The following is a 12,488-nucleotide window of genomic DNA, read 5'->3' on the forward strand; positions in this document are numbered from 1 at the left end:
AATAGGGCCTATGGAGAATAAAGCGTGCCAACAGGGCTTATGTAATCTGAGGAAGTAGGGGATACTTTTGAAGATTTCACATGATGAAAATAAGAAGACTTTTATTTTAAAGCTTAGAATAAACAGAGCAGGAATTTTTCTCTGTTTGGTTTGCTGCTATATCCCCAGCACCTAGAACTTGGCTCGTAGTAGGTGCTCAGTAAACATTTTTAAAATCAATTAATGAATTTACAGATATGGCAACTGAAACAGATTTATCCAAAGTCACACAGTGGCAGAATTGGGGGGTTGGTGGTTAGGAGACCCCAGGCCTCCACTATACTAACCTATAGGTCCTGTCAAGTCCACCTGGATAAACTGACACAATTCATCTTCCCTCAAGAAAAAATAAAATATAACTTTTTTGTTTCTTTGGTATAAAAATGATGCATGCTTATTTTGAAAAATACAAAAAAGAAGGAAATTACTTAGTATACCAGTTTTCAAACACAATCAAGGTAAATACATTGCTGGATTCTCTTTCCAGTAATTTCTTTTCTACATATAGGTCTTTGTTTCACAGGTCAATGTTATATTTCCCTATTCCAAAAATCCCATGTTCCAATCAAACTGCAACACTCGTTTCTTCATTGTGTCTTCTATTTTCCCATTTCTACCCTTTCACCCGTGGGATTCCTTCAATCTGGTACATTTCTGTGTGTCTTTATTCTACCTATCTTTCAAGATCCTTATTAAATGCTAAATTTTCCATGGCACAATTTGATTTTTTCTTTCTTATGGTATTGATTAAATACATTTTATTTCATACTCCTCACTTCATGTCCTACCCCACCAAGTGTGAGCAATTTAAAGATTAGTCCCATATCTGACTCCACTCTTTCTCCCCCAACAGCATAGCCTATCACTATGTCTGCCATAGGGTATGTGCTCTGTAAAGACTGAATTGATTCAACCATGGTATAATAAATTTATTGGACACAGATTATGTGCCAGGCACTGTGTTAAGCACTTTACATGCACTAACTCATTGCGAAAACACAATATTCCTATGGGTAAGTACCATTATTAGTTCTGTTTTAGAGATGTGAAAACAGAATGACAGAGGCTACGTAATTTTTCCAAGGACATACCACAGTATAATATGATTCAAACCCAAGCTACTTGACATCAGGACGCATACTCTTAACTGTTATGCTCTGTTGCCTCTGAAAATCAGGGACAGAAAATGATGGGATGGAAGCAAGGAAATAGTTCAGGCACCGAAGGATACACGAAGTGGCAGAGTAAACACAAAACACCTTCATGCAACATCAGTTTTACTTATAGATTTGGCAGGGGGAGGGGGAGTAAACAATTTAAATAGTGTTGCTTTTATCTTAAAACAAACATGGCTATATCAAAGAAAACAAAACTTGCATACATATTTGATACACAACATAACATTTCAAAGAAAATTTGGCTTGTAGTTAGCTGTTTTGGGTTGCATCCCTAGCACACCCCAGAAGGACAGAATATTCCCCCCAACTTCCTGGAGTATATGAGAAACACTGGCTCAGAGGGCCATGACAAGAGTGATGGTGGATGTCAGTGGTGAAGAGCATGGGTGAAGTAATAGTTGGAATGCTAGTGGGCTGGAATGGTAACAATTATGTTGACACTTCGGGTAGCAGCGATGACAGTCCTGACAACGGTGATGATGGCAGTGGTGACACATGAGATGAGAGCGGTGAAGATGAACAGTGCTGATCATAGTAGCTATGGTGATTATTTAATCACGGCCCGGCTTCTTGCCAAACTCTGGGTCACCTCCAGAATCAAATTGAATTAGAAGTTGTTATTTGCTCTCTCACCACCCCTCCATCCAAATTTCAGGACCTCATTTAGGAAGCCTTAGCCATTTTGCAAACTCCTGCTATTTCCCATGAATGCATGTTCAGGACTCCATGAAGTTCCCTCTATCTGAGCTACCTGCCCCCTCCTCCCACCTCATTTATACATGCAGCTTCTTTATCTTTCAAGACTCAGCTCTAGAATGTCCTCACACAGCCCCTCCTAGCCAGGTGGACTCAAGTACTCCTGCACCTGTGCTCCCATAGCACCCTCTATTTGAGCATTTGTCACACATTAGCTTTGAGAGTCATTTTCCACTTAAGATGTTGCCTTCCATCAGCCTTGGGATGTGGAAGAGGGTGAGGGTAGATCAATAAGAGATTAGTTTTCTCACTGTAAGATTGCAGTTTGGCCCAAAGTCACTGAACAGCCAGGTGCTTATTTTGAAGACTCAGAATCTTATGGGATGGCTTAGAGTTCTTTGAGAGGTAGGTTGATAGATTTGGATGACTTTTAATGGACCATTTCAACTCAAGAGATTGTAGCAGTCATGCCTACCCTGGGATGGTCATTCATTCATTTATTCAACACATATTTATTGAACCTTCAGTAAAATATAAGGCTGTGCTGACTGGCTCCTGAAGACACAAAAGGAGATCATCTACTCCTCCCTAGCACCTGCCCATATGTCAGTCAACAGACACTTATTGAATGCTCACATGATGTCAAGGCATTAGCTTTTTTCTATATGGCACCAAGGGATAGAATTTAAAGCTGCAGGAAACATCTTAATACAAGGAAGTACTTTCTAACCATTAGAACTGGTTATAATTAGAACCAGCTGCCTCAGGGAGAAAACAGTTACCCATCATTGGAGGTGTTGCAAACAGGAGCTGGGACCTTGAAGTAAATATCTAAGATCCATTTGAACTCTGTTCTTCTGTCCCTAGAAAGAGTTCTAAGTCCCTCCTGTCTGTACCCTCATTGCCACTCTCAAATACAAGTTGGTCCCTGGAGAATAATCTGCCTTTAGGTTCCTCTTTTATTTGTTGTTCTCTTATTCCTTTATTTCCTATTTCAAACTTCTCCCTCCTCTCCATTTCCTTCCCATGCCCCAGTCTTAAGTGAGGGGTGAGAATGAGTGGCAAAAATCACTTCCTTTATGTGACTGCAAAACAGTGTCCTGACTCTCTCTACCATTTGGTATGGAGCTTTATAGTTTGCAAAGCACCATCACATGTATGGATCTGTTCAAGAGACATTTATTGAGCTCTTTACTGTGTTGGGCACATGATCTCGTGACATCCTCACAACAACCCTGTGAGGTAGTTTGAAGGGGCCCAGGACCCAGCTGTGGACTCTGGACTCTGGTCACTTGGCTTGTGAGCAGCATCTCAGAGAGGATTGGACTTGCATCTCATGGATCCTTTCAGTCTCATTGGCTGGCTCTCAGATCTATCCCTAAGGAGGAGACAGTGTTTCTCCTAAAGGGAATGGGGAAATTTTAGACAGACTTAGAGGCAAACTGGTTCACAACCACCCCCAGCTGTTCTATGTCCCTAGAAAGAACGCTGGATCTCTCCAACCTGTACCTTTACCTCACTACCCCCAAATGCCTCATGGTCCCTGAGGAGTCATCTGGATCTAGGTCTTTCTTGCTGGAGGTAGGATGGCTTTTGCCAAAACAGACAGCAGCCAAGCAGCCTGTGTGGCCAGCTTCCAGCTTTGTGGCCTGGACAAAGAGGGTGATTTTGGAGTCTCTTGTCCATGGGCACAGAGTCAGAGGCCAGAATGATTCTGGGCTAGCAATGTTGCAGGCCCTCAAACCACTTGTACCACAAAAGAAGTCTCCTCCAGAAATGTAAGGGGGCCAGCCCTTACACTGGGGTTGAAAAAAAGGAACTGCCCACTATCTGTTAGGGCCTTGCCCTAGCTACCCTTACCTCTTACCCTACTGTCTTAGTCCCCATATCTCCCATGTGGAAATCACCTGAAAAGAAAAGAAAACCAAAAGTGAAAATTCAAAATATGCAGAACAGGGCAGGTGGCTGAACTTCAGGTGGTGATCAAACTAAAGGGAGAAAGTTAGACATCTTCTACTGCTATCCATACTTCCATCCCTCTGTTCCATCTCTCCTCTTGCTATTCTTAGTGGCAACAGAAATGGTACTTGGGCTAAATTTATATTTGAATTATGCCCTTGTCCATAGCCCTGCCTCTCATTTGTATTGATTTATTTTTATTTCTTAGACTTGAGAATAAATATTTGATGGATATTTGGCCTGGTGTTTTTTTGTTTGTTTGGTTGGTTGGTTTTTTTTGGTATCCACATTATTTGGCCTGTGTTTTTTGGTTCACAAAGACCATGCTTTGTCTTGTTGGATCCTTGTGAGACCTTGTAAGACAATCAAGGTGGGACTGATCAGCCCCATTTTGCAGATGAATAAAGTAAGGGAGAGAGGAGAAGCAATCTGCCTAAGGGCATAGCCATGCTCTTTTCTCCCATAACAAGGTCATTTCCATTGAAGTGTCTAGGACTCATAAGATTAAGATAGCAACAGTATCCAGGAGGATAATTTTTTAGGTCACAGTACCTTACTTGGCAACCCTGAAACTGAAAAGAGGCAGTGACCACTCCCATGGAGGGTTTACTATTGGCGCTTTTGTACATCCAGTGAAATGACTTTAAAAAATCTATGAGGGACTTCCCTGGCGGTCCAGTGGTTAAGACTCCACACTTCCAATGCAGGGGGCGTGAGTTTGATCCCTGGTCGGGGAACTAAGATCCCACATGATGCTGCAACGCCTCCAAAAAAAAAGAAAAAATCTGTGAGCAGGTGAATGGGTAGGGTTGGAAGAAGGTGGAGGGAATAGAAGTTCTGGAGGGATAGTCCTGAAGAAGGGCCCTCACCACCATAGGGAAGCAAGCAGAAAGGAATAACACCACTCCATTGCGCTTGGGCAGAGGTCCAAGCGCAAATGGGCTGATGCCAGTACTTCCTGCTCTAAACTTGGTGAAGATAGGGCTTTCTGGGCTCAAAATGATTTTACTAAGCAGTCTACTTACCTACCATTCACCCTGATCACTTTGAGAAATGCTTCCCTGAAGCCAAGGAGTTGGCCCCCATCCAGGGAAGAAGCTGGACAGGGACGCGGAGGAAGTAGAGAGTATAGCCTTTGCCCTTTGCTATTTAGTGAGGCCCTACTCTCTGTCAGGCATTGTGTTGGGTACTTTGCCTCCTCAACTTCCAAAACTGTTAGAAAAGGAAGGCTAATGTCATCAGCCCAAGTTTACAGTTGAGGAAAACAGACCTGGAGAGTTGAAGAGACCTGCCCAAGGTCACATAGTGAGTTTTTCTAAGAACCAAAGCAAGAACTAAGCTTCCTAGGCTTCCAGTCGGCCCCAGGCATTTTCAATGATATAGTCTCTAAAATTAGAATTTGTTTCTACTCTAAGAGCCAAGTAAACAGCAATAGTGTCCCTACAAAGATAATCCTCTCCAGTGATGTGTGTGTGTGTGTCTGCCAAGACTGATGTGCACACAGGCCTCTTCTGTAGTATTTAGGGAAATTAGAATATATGGATTTTGTTCCATATAATTTTAGTGCTTGGAAGTTTGTTTTCATTCATGCCAAAGTTAACCAGCAATATTAACTGTATTAATTTTAGCTGAAATATGAACACACAAACTTGTAAAACTGACCTGTGCAAACGACCATACTCACAAATATAATCATGAACACACACAACACCACTCACTCACATAATTTACATAGAAGTCACACTATAGTAAGAAAAGTAAGTATTCACCCCCTTATTCCTGTTCCCAGGGTAGATGATTGCCAAGATGACGTGTAAAATGGACCAGAATTCTGGGCCTAGAGGAGTCTTTGAAAAACCAATATCTATAAATAGATCCCCTCCACACATACCACCTCTCTTCCCTTAAAAAAACCCCAGAAATTTCAAAGCTTCATTGCTCATTTCTTTGTCTAGCTACTAAGCCTTATCTGATGAAGAAGTCTATGTGGGCAGCCCATGGTATCATAATACCAGAGGCAAAGGAATTGGTTTTCAGGGATTAAAAAAATGCAGTCCAGAGCCCAAGGTAAGTAATAATATGGGGGCTTCTTGAAAACTCCACTTCCCATAACAAAACTTCAGATGACCAATGTTGGTCTAGGGCCACTGAGTGGTAGGTAAGGAATAAAACAGTATGAGTGTTTACCTTGGCCTTTTATCTTTTCACTCCTGTCTGAGATACCTGTCTTAGGGCTGGCTTCAGGAGAACAGTTTAGCAAGGGAGTGGGGTAGGGGGTGCAGAGTTAACTGCCTGTGATGGAGAGGGGTCATGCATGAGCTGAGTGGGCTTTATAAATCTAAGTCAAAGTGAAGACATTGTCCACGTTCCTTCTCCTTGGGTCCCCTCCTAGCCTGCTCCACTCCAATCTCTCTCAGTCTATTATTGATACCAGATACCAGATACTTTAGAAGGTATCTGGTAGGACATTCATTTGGTTAAGGGTAAATCTGCCCTGAGGTCCTCTTTTCAGGGATAATCCACCTGGGAAGGGAAATACACTAGATGGCTAGCATTTCATTGTAAATGCATAGGTCCAGTTCTGAAGAAGCCTCAGAGTTGTGTGTGAGAGTGGGTGGGAGGGGTGGTGCTGAGAGGGAAATGGTAATGCAGGTTTTATATCCTATTCTGCCACTAACAGTGTTACTGAGAAAATCTCTTCTTTCTGGGTCTCAGTTTACCACCTGTAAAGTGAAGAGGACAGTCTGGTTCCCTTCTAGCTTCGACATACATGAAAGTGTTGTATCTGGACTCACTTTAGCTAAATGTAAGGTGGGTAGGGGGATGAGGTAAGGGGAGATTTAAGACTAAATATTAATTATTCTTTCCAGTCAGGAAGTCTGGGTATGCTCTATCCTAGGAGTGTTTTCCTCGGGAGGGAAAGGTGGGCAGAGGAATGGTTTATTTTTTCCCCTCCCATGGATCTTTGGGTAGAGCAGGCACCCTTCATTTCAGCTGAGGGGATGGGAAGGAGAAAGATACCTGGGACACAGGGCGTTTGTGTTTGACCCTGGTTAGAGCTGAGAAGACATAGAGGTTACGTTCATGGGACAGGGTGTGCATACTTGGTTATTAGTGGCTAAAGAGTATGCCCAGGGACCAGTCAAGCTCGGCATATTCATAATTGACACAGGGTACTTATCATAAGCTTAATAGTAGTGCTAGTTTTAAAATATTACCCACATAATTCCTAGACTTTTAGGTCCCCAATAAAATCCATCAACAAACCTTGGTCTTTCTGGGTCTTTCTCCTTGGGTTTGTGGCAGCAGCAGCAATGCAGTACCCCACAGAGGTTCTTACTCTTTGGCAGCTACCAACAAATGCAGAGGTTCTGGGTAGGGCAGAGAGAGAACAAGGAGAAAAGGAATTTAACCAGCATTCTCTGGAAACAATTCAGACTGAGCCGACTGATTTAATAAATTAGGATTCCTGTGGGATGGGAGCAACTGAGAGGGCATTGCACTCTGTGGGAGCAGTATAGTCCTTCAGATATCTTTTCTTGATATGTTGATTGAAGACATTTGGGATTCTCCTGGTGCCCCACCTAAAGGCACTTGGGTATGAGCTCAGGATTGGAGATAACAGGGTGCCCCAGCCCCCTTAGAGTCTAATAATCTTTCTTCTGAGTGGTGATCAGCAGGCATAAGCAATCAGTCTCTTGTCTCACTCACTGACAGGGTAGAAGCATCAGTGATTGTCAGACCACCAAGCCCGATATGGAAGTAGAATCTTCCTGCATCTGCACCAAAAATTGGATTCCCAGGATCCCCTGGTAGCCCAGCCAGGACCACTAGAATAATTTGGCAGTGAGATTACCTGGAGAGCTCTTGAGACTCTACTAGGGGGAATAGGTTGCCCTGAGTGCCAGCCATTGCCTCAACTCCCTTAACTGACTACCCTGAGGTAGATGAGTAAATGTGCTGTCCAGAAATTGGTTTATAGAATCACAGAATCACATAGAGAATTTCAGATGAAGAAACTGAGGCTCAGCTGGGAAAAGTGAATTACTCCAGCACTCCCAAGTTCAATACAGAACTAGGTAATACAGTGTTTTTGACTTTGTCTTATTACATGATGTCACTTCTCCTTAGTAGGTTTATATTTTAGCTTTATTCTGACAACAGTGATTGTAATGATAATAATAATGATATATTAATGAAATAGCTAAAACAGAAATAAAATGAGCATTAAATGAGAAGAGGGGGGAAAAAACCTCAGGCAAGTAGGTAAGCAGCTGAAATCTGAAAAAGACAAGAAGGCCCCTCTGTTCAAATATCACTTAAAATATAATGGTCAATAAGCCCTTTAAGATTAAGGCCAGGGTGGGTGCCAGAGGTAAGGAAAGAAAGGAGGTAGGGGCAGGGAATGTTTTAATTAAGACCCTGAAGCTGGGGGTTGTGGCCTAGTCCAATCCCCTCCTTGAGGATCTCCTTAACCTATCACAGTTTTAAACCACAGTCATCTCAGCCCAGCTGGCTGGGGGGACAAAAAAGTAAAAGATAGTGGCCAGGCTGGGATTTCAGCCCTCTCCTGGGATAAAACTCTTTCCCCAAAGCCCCTTCTTCATTGATCACACTGTTCTCCTGGGGTCTTCATCCTTAAATTCTGGGTGTTTACCTGGCTTGCTGAATTGCTCTTCTCTCCCAGGGATTCGCCTTTTTTCTGGGTATCGATCTCTTTCTTGAAATTTTTTCTTCCCCAACTCCCTGAAATCCCTGATAGTCTAAAATTTTATGAGGTACTCCTTCTTGTCCTGAGTCTCTTTTATTTGGCTTACCACCCCCCCACCTTTTTAACAATACATTTAACCAATCTCTAATGCTGTGGCCATTTTCTGAAGTTCTATAACTATCTTAGAATCATGGTCTTCAAGTCTCTGGGGTTCAGCCTCTCCCCTGGAGTTCCATTCCCAAATCACTGGGGTTTCAACTTGGATTGCAAATTCTCTCTCTCTTAGGGTCCCCTCCCTGCAGCCCTGGGACTCCCCCATCTTAGGCAGTTTTATTTCTTGCCTAGAAGCCCCTCCTTACATCTTTGTGACTTTACCCCTTTTCTGAAGTCTCTTCTTCAACTTACTTGTCCCAAATTACTGGAGTTACCCCTTTTTTGCATGCCACCAATCTTGCAGGGTACCTTTTTTCTGGGGTCCTCTATCGCTCCTGGTGTCTCCTCACTCTATATCTAGGGCCATCCATTTGGGAGTCCAAATTCTCTCTGGGGCTCTCCTTCCTATATCGGCAAGTCAGCTTTCCTTTCTCCTTCCCTCCCTACTTTCTTTCCTTTCCTCCTTCCTTCCTTCTCTCTCTCTCCCTCTATCTATCTATCTATCTATCTAGATATATCTAAATAGATAGATATTCAGGTACCATATAATTCAACCATTTAAAGTGTACACTTCAATACTTTTTATTATAGTCACGGAATTGTGTAACCATCACCATAATAATTAGTTGGAGAACATTCTCTTCATCCCCAAAATAAACCCCATATTTGTTAGAAGTCATCTTTCTTTTTAATAGAGTCCTAACTTTCTCCTTTGGTTTACTCTCTATGTCTCCGGGCCTTGCCTTTTTTTGAGGGAGTGTCTTATGTCTCTCCTGGGGACTCATCCTTACATCTCTGAAGCTGTACTCCCTTTAGGGGCCTTTTATTTCTCAGGGTCTCCCCACATCTTAGGGCTATACCACTTTTCTGGTGTGCCTTTCCTGCATCTCTGCAATTCTACCCCTTTTCTTCATTCTTTCTTCTGGTATCACTACCCCAAATCCCTGGACCTATTTCCCTTTTCTGATGTCCCTCCAATATACAGGCCAGTCTTTTGAAAGGTTCTATCTCATTTCTAAAATACCCTCCCTTTAGATATAGAGTCCTACCCCTCTTTGGGTCCAAATTTTATTTAGGCCCCCATTCCATCTTTCCCTGGGGCTTCACCATTTTTTCTGGAATCTTACCTTTCCTGGGGACCCCCTATGCTTGCATCTCTTATCTTTTTTCTGTTTTCTTCTCCCTAAATCCCTGGCACTACAGGGCAGTTTTTGTTTTTTTTTTTTAATTTATTTTTATTTTCGGCTGCCTTGGGTCCCCACCGCCTCGCCCAGGCCTTCTCTAGTTGTGGTGAGCGGGGGCCACTCTTCGCTGTGGTGCACAGGCTTCTCACCGCGGCAGCCCCTCCTGTTGCAGAGCACTGGCTCTAGGAGCGCGGGCTTCAGTAGTTGTGGCACTAAGGCTCAGCAGTTGTGGCCCGCAGGCTCAGCGGCCGTAGTGCACGGGCCTAGTTGCTCCGCGGCACGTGGGACCCTCCCCAACCGGGGCTCGAACCCATGTCCCCTGCATTGGCAGGCGGACTCCCAACCACTGCGCCACCAGGGAAGCCCGGAAGGGCAGTTTTTATCTCTCTCAGGAAACCTTCTCTCCCTCCTCCTGATTCCACCCCTTTTCCGGAGTACTGTTTTTTAGAGACTCTTCCTTGTACCACTGGGACCCCACTCATTTTCTGCAGTCCCATCTCTAGCCTGTTATTTCCTTTGGGCATCCTTGGGACTCCACCACTTTTCTGCAATCTTCTTCTAGGTTTCTAGGTCTCATGGGATTCACTGTCCCCCATGTCTCTGTGGCACCACCTTTTTTTCTTCAGTATCCTTTCTAAATCCGAGGCTTCAATCTTTTTTATTTTGGGGGTTTAATTTTTCTCCTGGGGCGACCCTGTTCAAATCCCTGGGACTCTACCTCTTTCTCAGATTCTACTTCCCTGCTGGCATCTCCTCCTACTTCCCAGGGCTCTTCCTCTCCTTGGGATTCTTTAGTCACCAGAGTTTCTCCTTTCATTAGCAGGTTCCTCGTTTCTTCTGGACTTTTCCTGCCCACCCCTACTTGTCTCTTGAGCCTCTGTCCCTGAGGTAGCTAATTCAGCATGATTTGTGCCTGCGAGGTCAAGAATATCACCCCATAGGAAATGCGCCAGGTTTCTATCATTCAAAGGTTGTAGGGTCAAGAGCAAAGAAAAGTAAAAGTGAGTGACCCCTGTGTGTCAAGAGCTGTGCACATACATTACCTCCAGTAATCTTCACAGCAGCCCTCTGAGTGGACTTCGGTAGCCTCATTTAACAGATGAATAAACTGTGGCTTAGTGGAGAAAAGCTTCTGGGGCTGGATGGAGCAAAGTGGAACTCCCACCCCCTCTGAATGCTGAGTGGGAGTGGGGAATCATCATGCCCAGTCTGGGGAGGGGGCTTGCCTCTGCCTATGCTACATTTCTCTGACTGGGAAGAACCCAGCCCTGCAGAGCCCCTGGTACTCTAGGATCTGACTCTCCAGCTCGCACTCCAGGCACGTCAGGGAAGAAGGAAATGGTTTTCGCACCTCGGAAGTGAGGTCATATATATACTTTCAAATTTGGGGTGGGAGATCAGGGTGTTGACGGGGGCTTTGAAGCTACGGGAGGTGGAGTCGGTGTTGGAGGACTCTCCCTCAGCCCTGATTTCCCCCACTAGTATTCCCACGTGCTTCTTCTCGTGCGGAGGCTGGCCACGTTGTAGAGCACAACTGCCTCCTGTTCCTTCCCCGCTGCCGCAACTACATACCTTGCTCTGATCTTCTTTACGGGGGCCAGGCACTGAAGTTGGCCAGATCTGGCTAGCGGAGAGCGATCGGCGGGGCTTGTCCAGCATTTCGCCCAAAGGATAGGGGAGACATGCTCCACGAGGTCGCAGTGGTAGCCTGTCAGAAGCCCTCAGCGCTGTCATGGACCAGCAGCAGTAGCCGGGATGGTGGCGGGGTTGCCGCAGGAGTAAAGCTCTCTTCAACAATCGGCTGTCTTCTCCCCGTCCCCGCCCTGGTGCCACAGACCCGTGGCGGCGCCCAGCGGGCTAGCGAGTGAGGCTGCCCTAAGTGCCTGGAGACCGAGAGAGAAGAAGGTGAACAGGGATGCAGCGAGGACTGACCCTGAAGGCGCGGAACAGCCTTTGACCAGAAACTCCTGGTTCCCACCGGAGGGTTTCCGAACCTCCCTGTAGCCTGCCAGCCGCCGATCACCCTCCTCGCTTGTTAAATACGTACGTGAGTCATCTGGCGGGGGCTGGGGGCGGGTTGGACTGGACTGGGACGGATTGGACGGAATTGAGCTGGAAAGAGCCTCTGACCTTAAGACCGCCCTGGGGAGGGGCTACTGGAGAGCTGCGAAGGGGAGGGGAGGGAATCTGGTGCAGATCTCACAGCGCAGTGTTTGGGGCGGGGGCTGTAGAAGACTCCATAAGAATAGGGCTTCAGAGTAAGGGACTGGGGGTATAGCGGACCATGTCTCCCCTATGCTTCGGGAGGCCAGGAAAGAGAGGGCAGGATTGGGGCCACTGTAGAGAGAGGCAGGGGCTAAGGTGCCCCAGGGAAGACAGGGGTTGGGTATCCTGAGCAGAGAGGAAAGTACAAGGCAAGAAAAGACCTCTAGCTGAGTGATTCTGAAGGGAGTGGGGAATGAAAGGAGGGGGGCACTGAGAGATGAAGGCATAGGAGAATGTTTGGGAGAATGTCTGGCTAATTTGTAGTGACAGGAATTATACCCCAAGGACATAGGAAAGGGCAAG

General features: G+C 45.3%; 1 long non-coding RNA gene across 2 annotated transcripts; it reads right to left on the minus strand.

The window, feature by feature from the left end:
• Positions 1–1,325: 1,325 nt before the first annotated feature.
• Positions 1,326–12,007, minus strand: LOC137756735 (uncharacterized). Of its 2 annotated transcripts, XR_011072256.1 has the most exons (5): positions 11,968–12,007; positions 11,493–11,803; positions 7,140–7,243; positions 3,774–3,820; positions 1,326–3,314 (listed from the first exon to the last, which is right to left on the minus strand). It is a non-coding gene; the product is annotated as an uncharacterized lncRNA (long non-coding RNA). The 2 variants fall into 2 exon arrangements; XR_011072255.1 differs by lacking the exon at positions 11,968–12,007 and having other exon boundaries at positions 11,493–11,939.
• Positions 12,008–12,488: the final 481 nt, after the last annotated feature.

This window comes from Eschrichtius robustus, chromosome X, assembly GCF_028021215.1.
Source record: "Eschrichtius robustus isolate mEscRob2 chromosome X, mEscRob2.pri, whole genome shotgun sequence".
Taxonomy (NCBI): domain Eukaryota; kingdom Metazoa; phylum Chordata; class Mammalia; order Artiodactyla; family Eschrichtiidae; genus Eschrichtius; species Eschrichtius robustus.